Source organism: Crinia signifera, chromosome 6 (genome assembly GCF_055691185.1).
Source record: "Crinia signifera chromosome 6, ASM5569118v1, whole genome shotgun sequence".
NCBI classification, from domain to species: domain Eukaryota; kingdom Metazoa; phylum Chordata; class Amphibia; order Anura; family Myobatrachidae; genus Crinia; species Crinia signifera.
This window is the reverse complement of record NC_139222.1, coordinates 24341076-24353402: the sequence shown is the minus strand read 5'-3', so window position 1 is coordinate 24353402 and position 12327 is coordinate 24341076. Positions and strand designations below refer to the sequence as shown.

The 12327-nt window shown below is 50.6% G+C and overlaps 1 protein-coding gene across 6 annotated transcripts in view; it reads left to right on the top strand.

Annotated features, from left to right (window-relative positions):
• Nucleotides 1-12327, top strand: part of LOC146010146 (uncharacterized) — an 85168-nt gene that overhangs the window by 3006 nt on the left and 69835 nt on the right. The window lies entirely within an intron of this gene.

Below are 12327 nucleotides of genomic sequence, written 5' to 3'. Positions count from 1 at the left end.
CAGGATAAATACATATATACCATGTCCTCAGTCACTGTGTGTCACCTACAGATGGGGCCAGTAACAGAGATCCCCCAGAGAGATGTCCCCGTCCTCTGTATTCCCAGGATAATCACATATATACAATGTACTCAGTCACTGTGTGTCTCCTACAGATGGGCCCAGTAACAGAGATACCCCAGAGAGATGTCCCCGTCCTCTGTATTCCCAGGATAATTACATATATACCATGTCCACAGTCACTGTGTGTCTCCTATAGATGGGACCAGTAACAGAGATACCCCAGAGAGATGTCCCCGTCCTCTGTATTCCCAGGATAATTACATATATACCATGTCCTCAGTCACTGCGTGTCTCCTACAGATGGGCCCAGTAAGAGATACCCCAGAGAGATGTCCCCGTCCTCTGTATTCCCAGGATAATCACATATATACCATGTCCTCAGTCACTGTGTGTCTCCTACAGATGGGCCCAGTAACAGAGATACCCCAGAGAGATGTCCCCGTCCTCTGTATTCCCAGGATAATCACATATATACCATGTCCTCAGTCACTGTGTGTCTCCTATAGATAGAACCAGTAACAGAGATACCCCAGAGAGATGTCCCCGTCCTCTGTATTCCCAGGATAATCACATATATACCATGTACTCAGTCACTGTGTGTCTCCTACAGATGGGCCCAGTAACAGAGATACCCCAGAGAGATGTCCCCGTCCTCTGTATTCCCAGGATAATCACATATATACCATGTACTCAGTCACTGTGTGTCTCCTACAGATGGGCCCAGTAACAGAGATACCCCAGAGAGATGTCCCCGTCCTCTGTATTCCCAGGATAATCACATATATACCATGTCCTCAGTCACTGCGTGTCTCCTACAGATGGGCCCAGTAACAGATATACCCCAGAGAGATGTCCCCGCCCTCTGTATTCCCAGGATAATCACATATATACCATGTCCTCAGTCACTGCGTGTCTCCTACAGATGCGGCCAGTAACAGAGATACCCCAGAGAGATGTCCCCGTCCTCTGTATTCCCAGGATAGTCACATATATACCATGTCCTCAGTCACTGCATGTCTCCTACAGATGGGCCCAGTAATAGAGATACCCCAGAGAGATGTCCCCGTCCTCTGTATTCCCAGGATAATCACATATATATAATGTCCTCAGTCACTGTGTATCTCCTACAGATGGCCCCAGTAACAGAGATACCCCAGAGAGATGTCCCCGTCCTCTGTATTCCCAGGATAATCACATATATACTATGTCCTCAGTCACTGTGTGTCTCCTACAGATGGGCCCAGTAACAGAGATACCCCAGAGAGATGTCCCCGTCCTCTGTATTCCCAGGATAATCACATATATACCATGTCCTCAGTCACTGTGTGTCTCCTACAGATGGGCCCAGTAACAGAGATACCCCAGAAAGATGTCCCCGTCCTCTGTATTCCCAGGATAATCACATATATACCATGTCCTCAGTCACTGTGTGTCTCCTACAGATGGGCCCAGTAACAGAGATACCCCAGAGAGATGTCCCCGTCCTCTGTATTCCCAGCAGTATACAGAGGAGACTCACAGGACCCCACAGGAGGATCAGGTAGGTGGGAATAAGGGTCTCCTCAAAATGTCAAAGTGACTGTCACTATAAGACTTGTAGCAAGTGTGTGTGCGTGTGTCTTATACACTGATATTCTACTGTGTAATCTCCATAACATCAGACATTACTAATGTGGTATTTTTTAGGTCCAGTGTAAAGATTTGTCTAATCTTAAGGTAGAAGAAATAAAGAGAGAAGAAGATACTTATGTGAAAGATGAGGAAAAAGGTACAGAAATACAACAACAGCAACATTATTTTTATATATATATATATATATATATATATATATATATATATATATATATATATATAATCTGCAGTGTAAAGAGGAAATCCTTACAGATATCAGCACAGGTTAGGAATAATCAGTTATTACATATTTTCATTGTTCTACCAATACAGCTTTCTCTTATCCTACACCCTCCTCTGTCAGACCAAACTAATGAGGGGAATGTATCTGCCTAGTGGGGGAGTCAGGAGCCATCAGCCCCTATTATACTCCTGCTCTCCCCCTCACATTATGTCACTGTGTGTGTTACCAGCCCAGAGATCTGACCAGTCTCCTCCCCACACTTTCTGGTGTATCTCATACATCAGGAACCATCAGCCCCTATTATACTCCCACTGGAGTAGAGGTAACCAGTGACTAGGACCTGCTGCTAGTGTACCCCACAGCTACTGTGCTGCCACGTGTATAGTGTGTGAGAGAAGTGACTGGCTGCACAGTGTCACTGGCTTATGTGGGTTCCTGTCCCATAGTACTAGCTGGTCAATGTGTAAGCTTGTTAAATGTTACTCCCCTCGGTCTGCATGTCACTGTGGCCCCTCCATGCGCCGCGACCCCCACACTGCTGGTATATTCCCCAACCCCCAGGGATCGGCTTCTGCAGCTTTGTCTGTCTTCATGGCTTCCTTCTCCTGTAACCCCCGATGCTGTAAGGTGACCTGCTGCTTTGCAGCATCACTTTACTGCACCAGGGGTCACAGCGCAGCAATCTCCAGACCCTGGGCAGGTGAGTATGAGTTATTTGTATTGTTGGGGGGGGGTTGTAGTTTTTGATAAGCCTGTGTGACATCGGACACACACAGCTGATCACCCTGGCCCTGTCCCCACACCACTCTCTCTGCCTTGGAGCATGTGAGAGCTGTGCAGAAGCCCAGAATTCACACAGAGCAGAGAGACTGAGGATCATAGAAAGAGGATACAAAGAGGAGAGACTGAGGATCATAGAGAGGAGATACAGAGCGGAGAGACTGAGGATCATAGAGAGGGGATACAGAGCGGAGAGTCTGAGGATCATAGAGAGGGGATACAGAGTGGAGAGACGGATCATAGAGAGGGCATACAGAGGGGAGGCTAATGATCATAGAGAAGGGTATACAGAATAACAGCAGGAAAGCATTAGTAAGGAATTGGGGTATCAGGGTCTTATACTTTAGAGAGGAGCCTTGATAAAGCTTACCTGGCGAAACACGCGTCGGTTTCGTCTAGAAGTGATTCTCAGCATTGCAGAAAGTGATATTTGACTCCAGACTGCAGTGAGTGTAGTAAAGGGAATTTGCATCAGATCTTTGTACTAGTGCCAAGTGGGGGAGAGGAGGAATTCAAACCCTGCACCAGCTCCTAATAGGAATGTGGATACGGTACAAGCAATATGAACTAGATTCCACATATGAATAAAGCTATCACACCCATTTGGTGTAAGATACATTATATCTCAGCACAGTGGCACAGTACTAATACAAAGGGTAACTGATGCTGCCGCCAATACTGTCACAAAATATGAATATGGAATGATAATGTGATTTGCACAATATTGCAACCGTGTGTTACGGTGAAAATATGAAGGGCAATTATTTTCTTCTGCGGGAGATGTCAGGGGCCACAGGGATGACAGTGGGTAGAGAGTGGATGAACGAACCATTCCAGCACCAGAAAGGTTAAACTTCTGGCTGCTCTCAGTCAGCCAGGCTCCTCACCTCCTCTCCCCGCCTCCAGGCCCAACTAGTTTCAGTTTTGGATGTGCTGGCAGGAGCCAACACACACTAGAGAGGGGCTGCCTTATGCAGCCTTACTTCTTAATTAAAATACTTTTTTTTTTTGCTTTTTACACTGCCATTGGTGTCAGGGACAGGGCAGCAGTGCTGCGGGTATTTTAGACCCCTGTGCTGCCGCCCCATCACCAGGGCCCGGCAGCCACACACCACTCACGGGTGTGTGACCGTGGCTGGCCCCGGGCACTTGGGGTACCGATAGCCCTGACCAGGCACCGGGATACCGATTCAGAGGTAACGCGCTCCCCGCACACTCTTGAAGTGCTGTAGCAGCCCAGTGGGATGGACCACCGGGCTGCTCTAGCAAGCGGCTGGACTGTTCGACCATCCGTCCCGTTTGGCACGCCTGTTCCCTGCCATTGTGCCGGCACAGCGGGAGGTCATTATCCCTGTGCGCCCATTTGCTAGTAGTGGGAGTGGGCTCCCCTCATACAACCCCTCCCCCGGGGACCTGAGGTAGGACAAACCCACGTGGATCTCCTCCCCTGATCCCTTCCTGCCTGCTGCATAGTGCATAGAGGAAATTGAGAGAACTCAGCCATTCCAGGGTCCACCTCTTTACTGCAGGTCCACTTGGGCACGTCCCTCCTTGTACCTTTCCTACAAGGATCACAGGTTAGTCATTTCTGCCATAGTGCTTTGCGGAGCTCAGTGCTAGTTTTGTATTTTGCATTGGGGGGCCCCTTCCCTCAGACCCCTCCTCCATCAGGACATTGGTACAGACAGTGACGATGTGGCAGGACACCTTGTTGATGACAAGGATGATGATGACAACGACAATGATGATGCTGACAGTGCTGGCGCCCCAAAGGGGTGCAGCATTCATTGATATAGGGACCCTGGTAACACCTGTCAGAGAAGTCTTAAATTTACAAGTCACTGCTGAACCCCCTCGGTGTTTGGGACTGTCCTTTTAAGCGTCCTAATCGAACGGGCAGTTTTCCCTAAACCTACTGATTTAGAGGAAGGCCTGGAAGATTCCCAGTAGGAAGTTTGAGCTCCCTAAGCATTTTTCTTCCTTTTCCCCTCTCCTTCAGGAGGAGAGGGTCCACTGGGAGACAGCCCCTAAAGTGGACGCACATGTCGCGAAGATGGTGCGCTCCTCTAATCTCCCTATTCTAACCGCATTCCTTAAGGAATCCGCTGACCGGAAGTTGGAGAACTTTCTGAAGCTCATCTATACAACCTACGTGGCGGTGGCGCGGCGTACCCTGGTGTCTGCCTGGGCGGCTAGGGCCATGGTGGGGTGGACTACCGACCTCACAAATATGGTTGCGGAAGGGGGATAGTGCAGAGGACATGTAGCCTGCTATTGACCTCATGCATCAGGCTGCACTAAGAGAGGCTACATTAGATGCAACCACCCTTCCTTACCGTGCATCCGCCTCAGCTGGTGCTGTGGTCTCTGTGGCTCCACTCATGGAAGCGATCCCAAGAAAACCCTAAAGGCTCTCCCCTTTGCATGTTCCCTATTATTTGGATTAAAATTGGATGGTAGCCATGGTGGCTGCTTCCAAAGTATCTTTTCTGCCATCCACTCCTACTCCACGTCCCCGTACTGCGTTCAGGGCAGGGGTAGGGGACAGTGGTTCACAAGAACTCAGCCCCAGCCGGCAAATGTCCTCTAAGGCCAAGGGCAAACGTCCCTGGGCCACCAAGTGCCCGAAGGATAATCTCAGCAGGATGCGTCTGTGCTCCACCTGGGGGGATCGCTTGCTATAGTTTCAGGCGTCTGCCTGGAATCCACAATAGACTGATAGGTTAGGGATGTGATCTCCCAAGGCTACTCCATAACCTTTCGCTGTCGTCCACCATGCTGGTTCTTTTCCACAAGTTCTCCCAGGGACTTTGATAAGTGCAGGGCTCTGGAGCAGGCCATCCAGAAGCTACTGTCGTATGGGGTCTTAGCTCCCATTCCTGGGTCTCAGCGTGGCACAGGTTTTAATGCCAGCATTCTTGGTTCGGAAGCCCAACGGGTCTTTCCGTCCCATCCTAAATCCTAAAGCGGCTCAACAAAGTTCTGGATGGAAACCTTGAGGTCCATTGTTCTGGCCTTACAACCAGGGAACTACTTGGCATCCCTGGACATCCAGGAGGTGTATCTGCATATCCCATCCACCAGTTACGTCTCGGCCTATCCATAGCACCCAGGGTGTTTACAAATGTCATGGTGGTAATGGGCAGCAGACTTTGCAATCCGGATACTTCGGTATCTAGACACACCTGGCACAGTCGCCCCTGGTTCTCTAGGCACACTTGATCAGGATGGTGGAGGTCCTGGAACGTCACGGCTAGATCATCAATTGCCCCAGTCTTCCAACTTCTCACCCAATCCATGGTTCATCTGGGGGCCCTGTTGGACACAGTCCATCAGTTAATATAATTGCCAAAGGTGCGCCACAGGGCTCTGCAGTCCCGTGTTCGGCGTATCCTCTCTCTCTCAGGTGGGTCAATCCATGCCTACACGAGAGTCCTGGGCTTCATGGGGTCGCCCTTCGACATAGCATGCAATTTCACTCTCTCCTTCTCCCAACGAGAGATCCTCAACCAGTGGTTGGGGTCGTACTCATTCTACATACACACTGCATTGTTTTGTCACTGGCAGTACGGATCTCCCTGCTCTGGTGGCTTCTGGATCAGAACATCTGGGAGGGGAGACCATTTTGAATTCGCCGGTGGACTCTCCTCACCACGGATACCAGTCTTCGCGGTTGGGGAGTGGTTCACAGGAATCCCTGCTGTCCACCAATGTCCTTGATCTAAGGGCAGTCCTTATGGCTTTCTGCCAGGTGGAGCCTTGACTTCAATGTCATCCTATGCAGGTCTATTCGGACAACGTGAAAACGGTGGCTTATATCAACCACTAGGGTTGCAGTCTGAGTCGGGTAGCCATGGCAGAGGCCTCCTGCGTCTTCCCATGGGTGGAGGGCAAGATTCCGGCCTTGTTGGGGGGTGGACTTTCTCAGCCGTCAGACGCCGGCGAATGGTCCCTCCATCCGGAGGCGTTCCTGATGTTGGTAGACCGTTGGGGCTGACCAGCGGTGGATTGATGGCCTTATGCCACAATCACCAGGTCACCCTGCATGGGTCCAAGTCTCGAGACCCAGGGGCATGCATGGTAGACGCCCTGTCAGCCCTGTGGCCGATGACTCTGATGTATGCCTTTCCCCCCATCTTGCTCCTCAAATTTCTTTGCTAGTTGAAGGCAGAGGGGGGCACTTTGATCCTGGTGGCCCTGCAGTGGCCCAGGAGGATCTAGTTCCGAATATGCGGGCCCTATCATTAGCCCCTTCGATCGGTCTACCTTCAAAGGTCTTATCAAGTATGCTCAGGGCCTGTAAGCCGTCTTCGGCTGATGCTTATCATTGCATCTGGTGGGCTTATTTTTCCTGGTGTCGCTCTTGTCTTTTAATCCCAGGACGTACCAGTTGTCTAAGATTGTCTTTTCTACAATAGGGTTTGGAGGCTGGCCCCTGCCGGTCTTCTTTAAAGGTGCAGGTCTCAGCTCTCTCCATTTTGTTCCGCAGGCAGTGGTCTTTGTAGCGGGATCTTGCAGGGGGTCCTGCAAATCCAACCTCCGTTCCACAGGTTTCTCTGGTTCTTTAGGCCCTTCAGGGTGCCCCTTTTTTGAACTCTTGTGGTCGGTGGACCTTTGCTGGCTTACCTGGTCAATGGTTTTCCTGTTGGATGTTGCTTCTCCCGGGGAGCATTCCCTGGATGTAGTCCATGCTTTGCGCATCCAAATGTGTCACAGTAAAACACTTTGGAAATCGCACTCTGTCCTCTATGGATTTTAGAAGAAGGGCTTGGCCTGCTACCACGTGGACCATTGCCTGTTGGTTAAGGTCTGTTATCAATCAGGCTTACTTGGGTGCCTCCCTCCCGGTTCTTGCGTGAGTCCGGGCTCATTCCACAAGGTCTGTGGGTGCGTCTTGGGCTGTTAGCAATAACAGAGCAACTTTGCAAGGTGGCGACTCGGTCCTCCGCCAATACTTTTATGCATTCGACAAATTTGCCTCCCAGGCTCATCGACTCTCTACCCTCTGAGTGGGTAGAGAGTGGAAGAGCATTATAATTCCTTTTAGATGACTGTTACACACAGAGCTTTCCCACCATAATGATTAGAGAATGAGATTTATGTCTTACCCAGTAAATCTCATTTTTCAAGGACATCAGTGGACACAGGCTTTACAATGGGTAGTGGAGTGGGAGAGCGCTTCCAGCACCCTAGAGGTTAAAACTTCACTGCCTCCCAGGCAGCCAGGCTCCTCCCCTCCTCTACCTCGCCTCCAGGCCAAGGAAGTTTAGTTTTTTTTAACAAGCAAAGGCAGGATACGAGAGAAGGAAGAGAAGCACCACACAGAACACAATCTGAACACATGTTAGTACCCTCAACAGAGGAACAATATAACATGGCAGAGAGGGATTCCTGTGGCCCCTCCTCAAAAAAAGAGATTTACCAGGTAAGATGCAGTATAAATCTCGTTTTATTCATCGGGACACATCAGGGGCCACAGGCTTTACAATGGGATGTCCTAAAGCAGCCACTTAAGGGTGGGGAAGCGCCTGTGCCACAGCCAACACACTCTGGCCGAGTCCTGTGAGGCAAATATGAAAAGCGTTAAAGCGGAAGAAAGTATTGGCGGACGATCGTCGCCACCTTGCAAATTTCCTCAGCTGTTGCACCGCCCCTAACAGCCCAAGACCCCCCCACAGACCTAGTAGAATGTGCCCGTATACCCACTGGAACCGGGAGGGAGGCGCCCAAGTAAACCTGCCTGATGACAGAGTGAATTCAGTGGGCAATAGTTTGCTTAGTGGCAGGCCATCCTCTCTTCTGAAACCCATAGAGTACAAAGAGAGAGTCTGACTTGTGGAACGGCCTAGTGCGGCGCAAATAGATGCGCAATGCCCAGACAACATTCAAGGAGGACCGATCAGTAGAAGCCTCAGACTGTCTAAAGGCCGGAACGACAATGTCCTGGTTGACATGAAAGCTGGACACCACCTTTGGTAGGTGAGAAGGGACGGTACGAAGAACCGCCTGGTCAGAATGGAAGACCAGGAAAGGGGACTTACAGGACAGAGCTGACAGGTTAGAGACTATCCTGGCCGAAGCTATTGCCAACAAGAAAACCATCTTCCAGGTGAGCGAACACAGGTCCACTGACTGCAAGAGCTTAAAAAGTGGGCCCTGAAGAGCAGACAGGACTAGAGAGAGGTCCCACGGGGCAACCTGGGTAACAAAGGGAGGCTGGATATGCAAGACACCCTGCAGGAATGTGCGGACATTCGGCAACAGCGCCAACAGTCAATGGAACAAGATGGACAAGGCCGAAACTTGAACCTTTAAGGAAGATAAGCGCAACCCAGCCTCCAGGCACTTCTGCAAGAAGGCCAGAACCCTAGCCAGGCGGTAAGTCCTGGGATTGAAGTGGCGAGTTCGACACTAGGAAAAGTAAGCCCTCCAAATGCGATAAGCCCCAGTTGAGGAGGTTTCCTCGCCTTGAGCATGGTGGAGATCATTCTCTAGTTAAAGCCCGTGGCTCTTAACAGGGAGATCTCAAAAGCCACCCCGTCAAAGCCAGACACCTCAAATCCGGGTGTAGACATGGACCCTGAGAGAGCAGGTCTGGGCGCAGGGGTAAGCGAATCGGAGGGGCCACTGACAGGGCCTGCAGATCCAAGAACCAGATCCATCTGGGCCAATGTGGAGTCGCCATAATCAATGTGCCTCCCTCCACTTTCAGCTTGCGGATCACTAGCAAGAGGAGGGAAAACGGCGGAAATGCATACATCAGTGTGAACGGCCACAGGGCGTCCACCAGGAAAGCCCCCGGGTCACGAGAACTGGACCCGTACAGGGGGAGTTTGTAGTTTTAGCGAGAGGCCATCAAGTCCACCTCGGGTAGGCCCCACCATCATACCAGCTTCCAGGGTTTGACTGCTGAGGAAGTCTGCTTCCCAATTCTGGACTCCCGGGATAAAGATCTCTGAGAGAGTAGGGATCTTCTCCGCCCACTGAAAGATGCGGGATGCTTCCGCCTTGGCGGTCGGCTGCGAGTGCCGCCCTGGTGGTTGATATAAGCCACCGTCGTCGCATTGTCTGACTGGACTTGCACTGGGCGAGCCCTCAGCCAGAGTTCCGCCAGGCAGAGGGCCCGAATGACTGCCCTCAGTTCAAGGACATTGATGGAGAGCTGGGCCTCCAGAGAGGTCCAGAGGTCCTGGAACAACCTCTGGCAAGTGACCACCCCCACAACCACGAAGTCTGGCATCCGTTGTGAGAAATGTCAACTGTGGATCCAGAAAGGCCTCCCCAGAGTGAGGTTCTGGTCCTGAAGCCACCAGGAAAGCGAGAGACCGTACGTTGGAGACAAAGCTAACATCTGGGCCCGGATGTTGTGGTAGGATCCTGACCACTTGGATAGAATCTCCTGCTGTAGGGGGCAGGAGTGGAACTGAACCTATTCTGCCATGTCGAAGGCCAATATCATCGAGCCCAGGACCCTCATGCAGGCATGCACAGACACCCGCTGGGGGGAGAGAAGATGCCTGATCCGGTACTGCAGTGCCAGATGGCGTGCCTCAGGAAGGTATATCCTCTGACTAACAGTATCTAACCTGGCCCCCAGATGGACCATAGACCGAGCCGGATGCGTTTTTGAATATAGGGCCCGAAAGTGCAGGCGGCTCAGCGGGGTTGTCTAACTTAAGGACCATAGGGGCTACGCACGCCATGGATGAGGACGGCATTACAGGTTGCTGGGGCAGCGCAGCTGAGACTTAATCAACTAGCTGCTCTATCATCTGTGAGAGGTGATGTGGCCCAAGCAGGCTCCTGAGAGGAGGCCTTGGGCAGCGCCTGCGCATTGTAGCAGCTTGCGCATAAGCTGTCCTGTACATAGTCCTGGGGGATGTGCATGACAGCAATGCTGGGGCCTCCGCCCTCTTGGACTTGCCTCTGTTGGACATAATCAGGGAAATACAGGAGGGCTATATGGTACAGCTTGACACAAAATAACTGACAGACAGCTAAACTGTTAATATGGTACACACAAGACAGGCAAGCATACAATGCTGGCTTGGAGCAAGGTTACCGTACCCTGTGTCCTGCAGCAGAGGTACAGGGGGGACTTGCCCAAGTGTCCTGGCAGTGAAGGAGTGGAACCCTGGGTGACTGAGAGCTCCTCCCTGTCCCTCCTCACGTGCAGCAGGAACCAGGAAGGGATGTCAGTGGCGGGAACTCTCCATACACATACGGCGCCGGTAAAAATGGCGGGAATCCGGCGCGTGCCGCACTGCTGCCCACAAGCTCAAATCCCTGGTGTTTCAGCGGAAGCGGGTGACGGACCAGTCTGCTTGCAAGCTCAGCCGGCGGTCCCCCTGCTGGGCTGCTTACAGCCACTGTCAGTACCTCGCCAGCGTGATCACTCCCAGTGGGGAGCATGTGACCTGTCTGAGGTCCCCGGTGGGGGCTGTGGCTCCCCAGGGCCCGGGTGCTGCTGCGGTCCCCACCCGCAAGTGGTGCTGCAGCTCCGGACCCGGGTGATGGAGCAGTAGCAACATCGCAACATTGTGCCATGGTGTTAATATAAAGGACAACTATCATAATTCCTACCAGATGAGTGGAACGTAAGGAGCTCTCCCATCACATACATTTCATAAATCTACCATGTATCTTTGTGATAAAGGAATCGTTTTGATGACAAAATAATTTAGACACTGCACAGAAGACCAGAGCAAAATCCATTTATTTGAAAATAGTGGAATATAAAATTGATAACCTGTGACACTCTCTTAAGCTTTCAAGCTACAGGGACTTAGCAGAACCAGACAGAATTCAATAATCACAGAAGATACTTCTAGTGAAACAGAAACACAGTAACAACATACATAGTAACATAGTAATTAAGGCTGAAAAAAGACGTTAGTCCATCAAGTTCAACCTATGTAACGTGTAACTACTGACGTGAGTAAGTCATATCTATAGGATTCCCTTAGTGGCCAAAAATGTATCCAGTTTTGATTTAAATTCATTAACAGTAGTTGCTGTAATCACCCCACTGGCAATGAGTTCTAGAATGTTACTGCTCTAATGGTGAAGAATCCTCAGTACGGAATTTATTTTCCTCGAGCCTCCATACATGCCCGCGTGTCCTAAGTATAGGCCTGTTAGTGAACAAATCACCTCCCAGTTCCATATGAATCCCATTCCTGTATTTGAACATACTAATCATATCACCTCTCAGCCTCCGTTTCTCCAGTGAGAATATATTCAGCCTGGGTAACCTATCTTTGTAGTCTAGTGATCTGAGACCTGTTACTAGCTTAGTCGCCCTTCTCTGTACCTGTTCCAATTCATTTATGTCCTTTTTAAGGTGCCGTGCCCAGAACCGAACACAATATTTCAAGTGTGGTCTCACCAATGCCTTGTAAAGAGGCACTATCACATTGGCATCCCTTGAATCCATTCCCCTGCTGCTGCACTTGAGCAGTGTGCACTATTACCCAATTTTTCATCTATGATGACCCCCAAGTCCTTCTCTACAGCAGAATTACAATAACTCCATTTAGCCTATACATAGCTTGTTCATTTTTGTTCCCCATAATGAATTACATTTTTCAACATTAAACCGCATTTTCCACCTTTCCGCCCACGTTTAC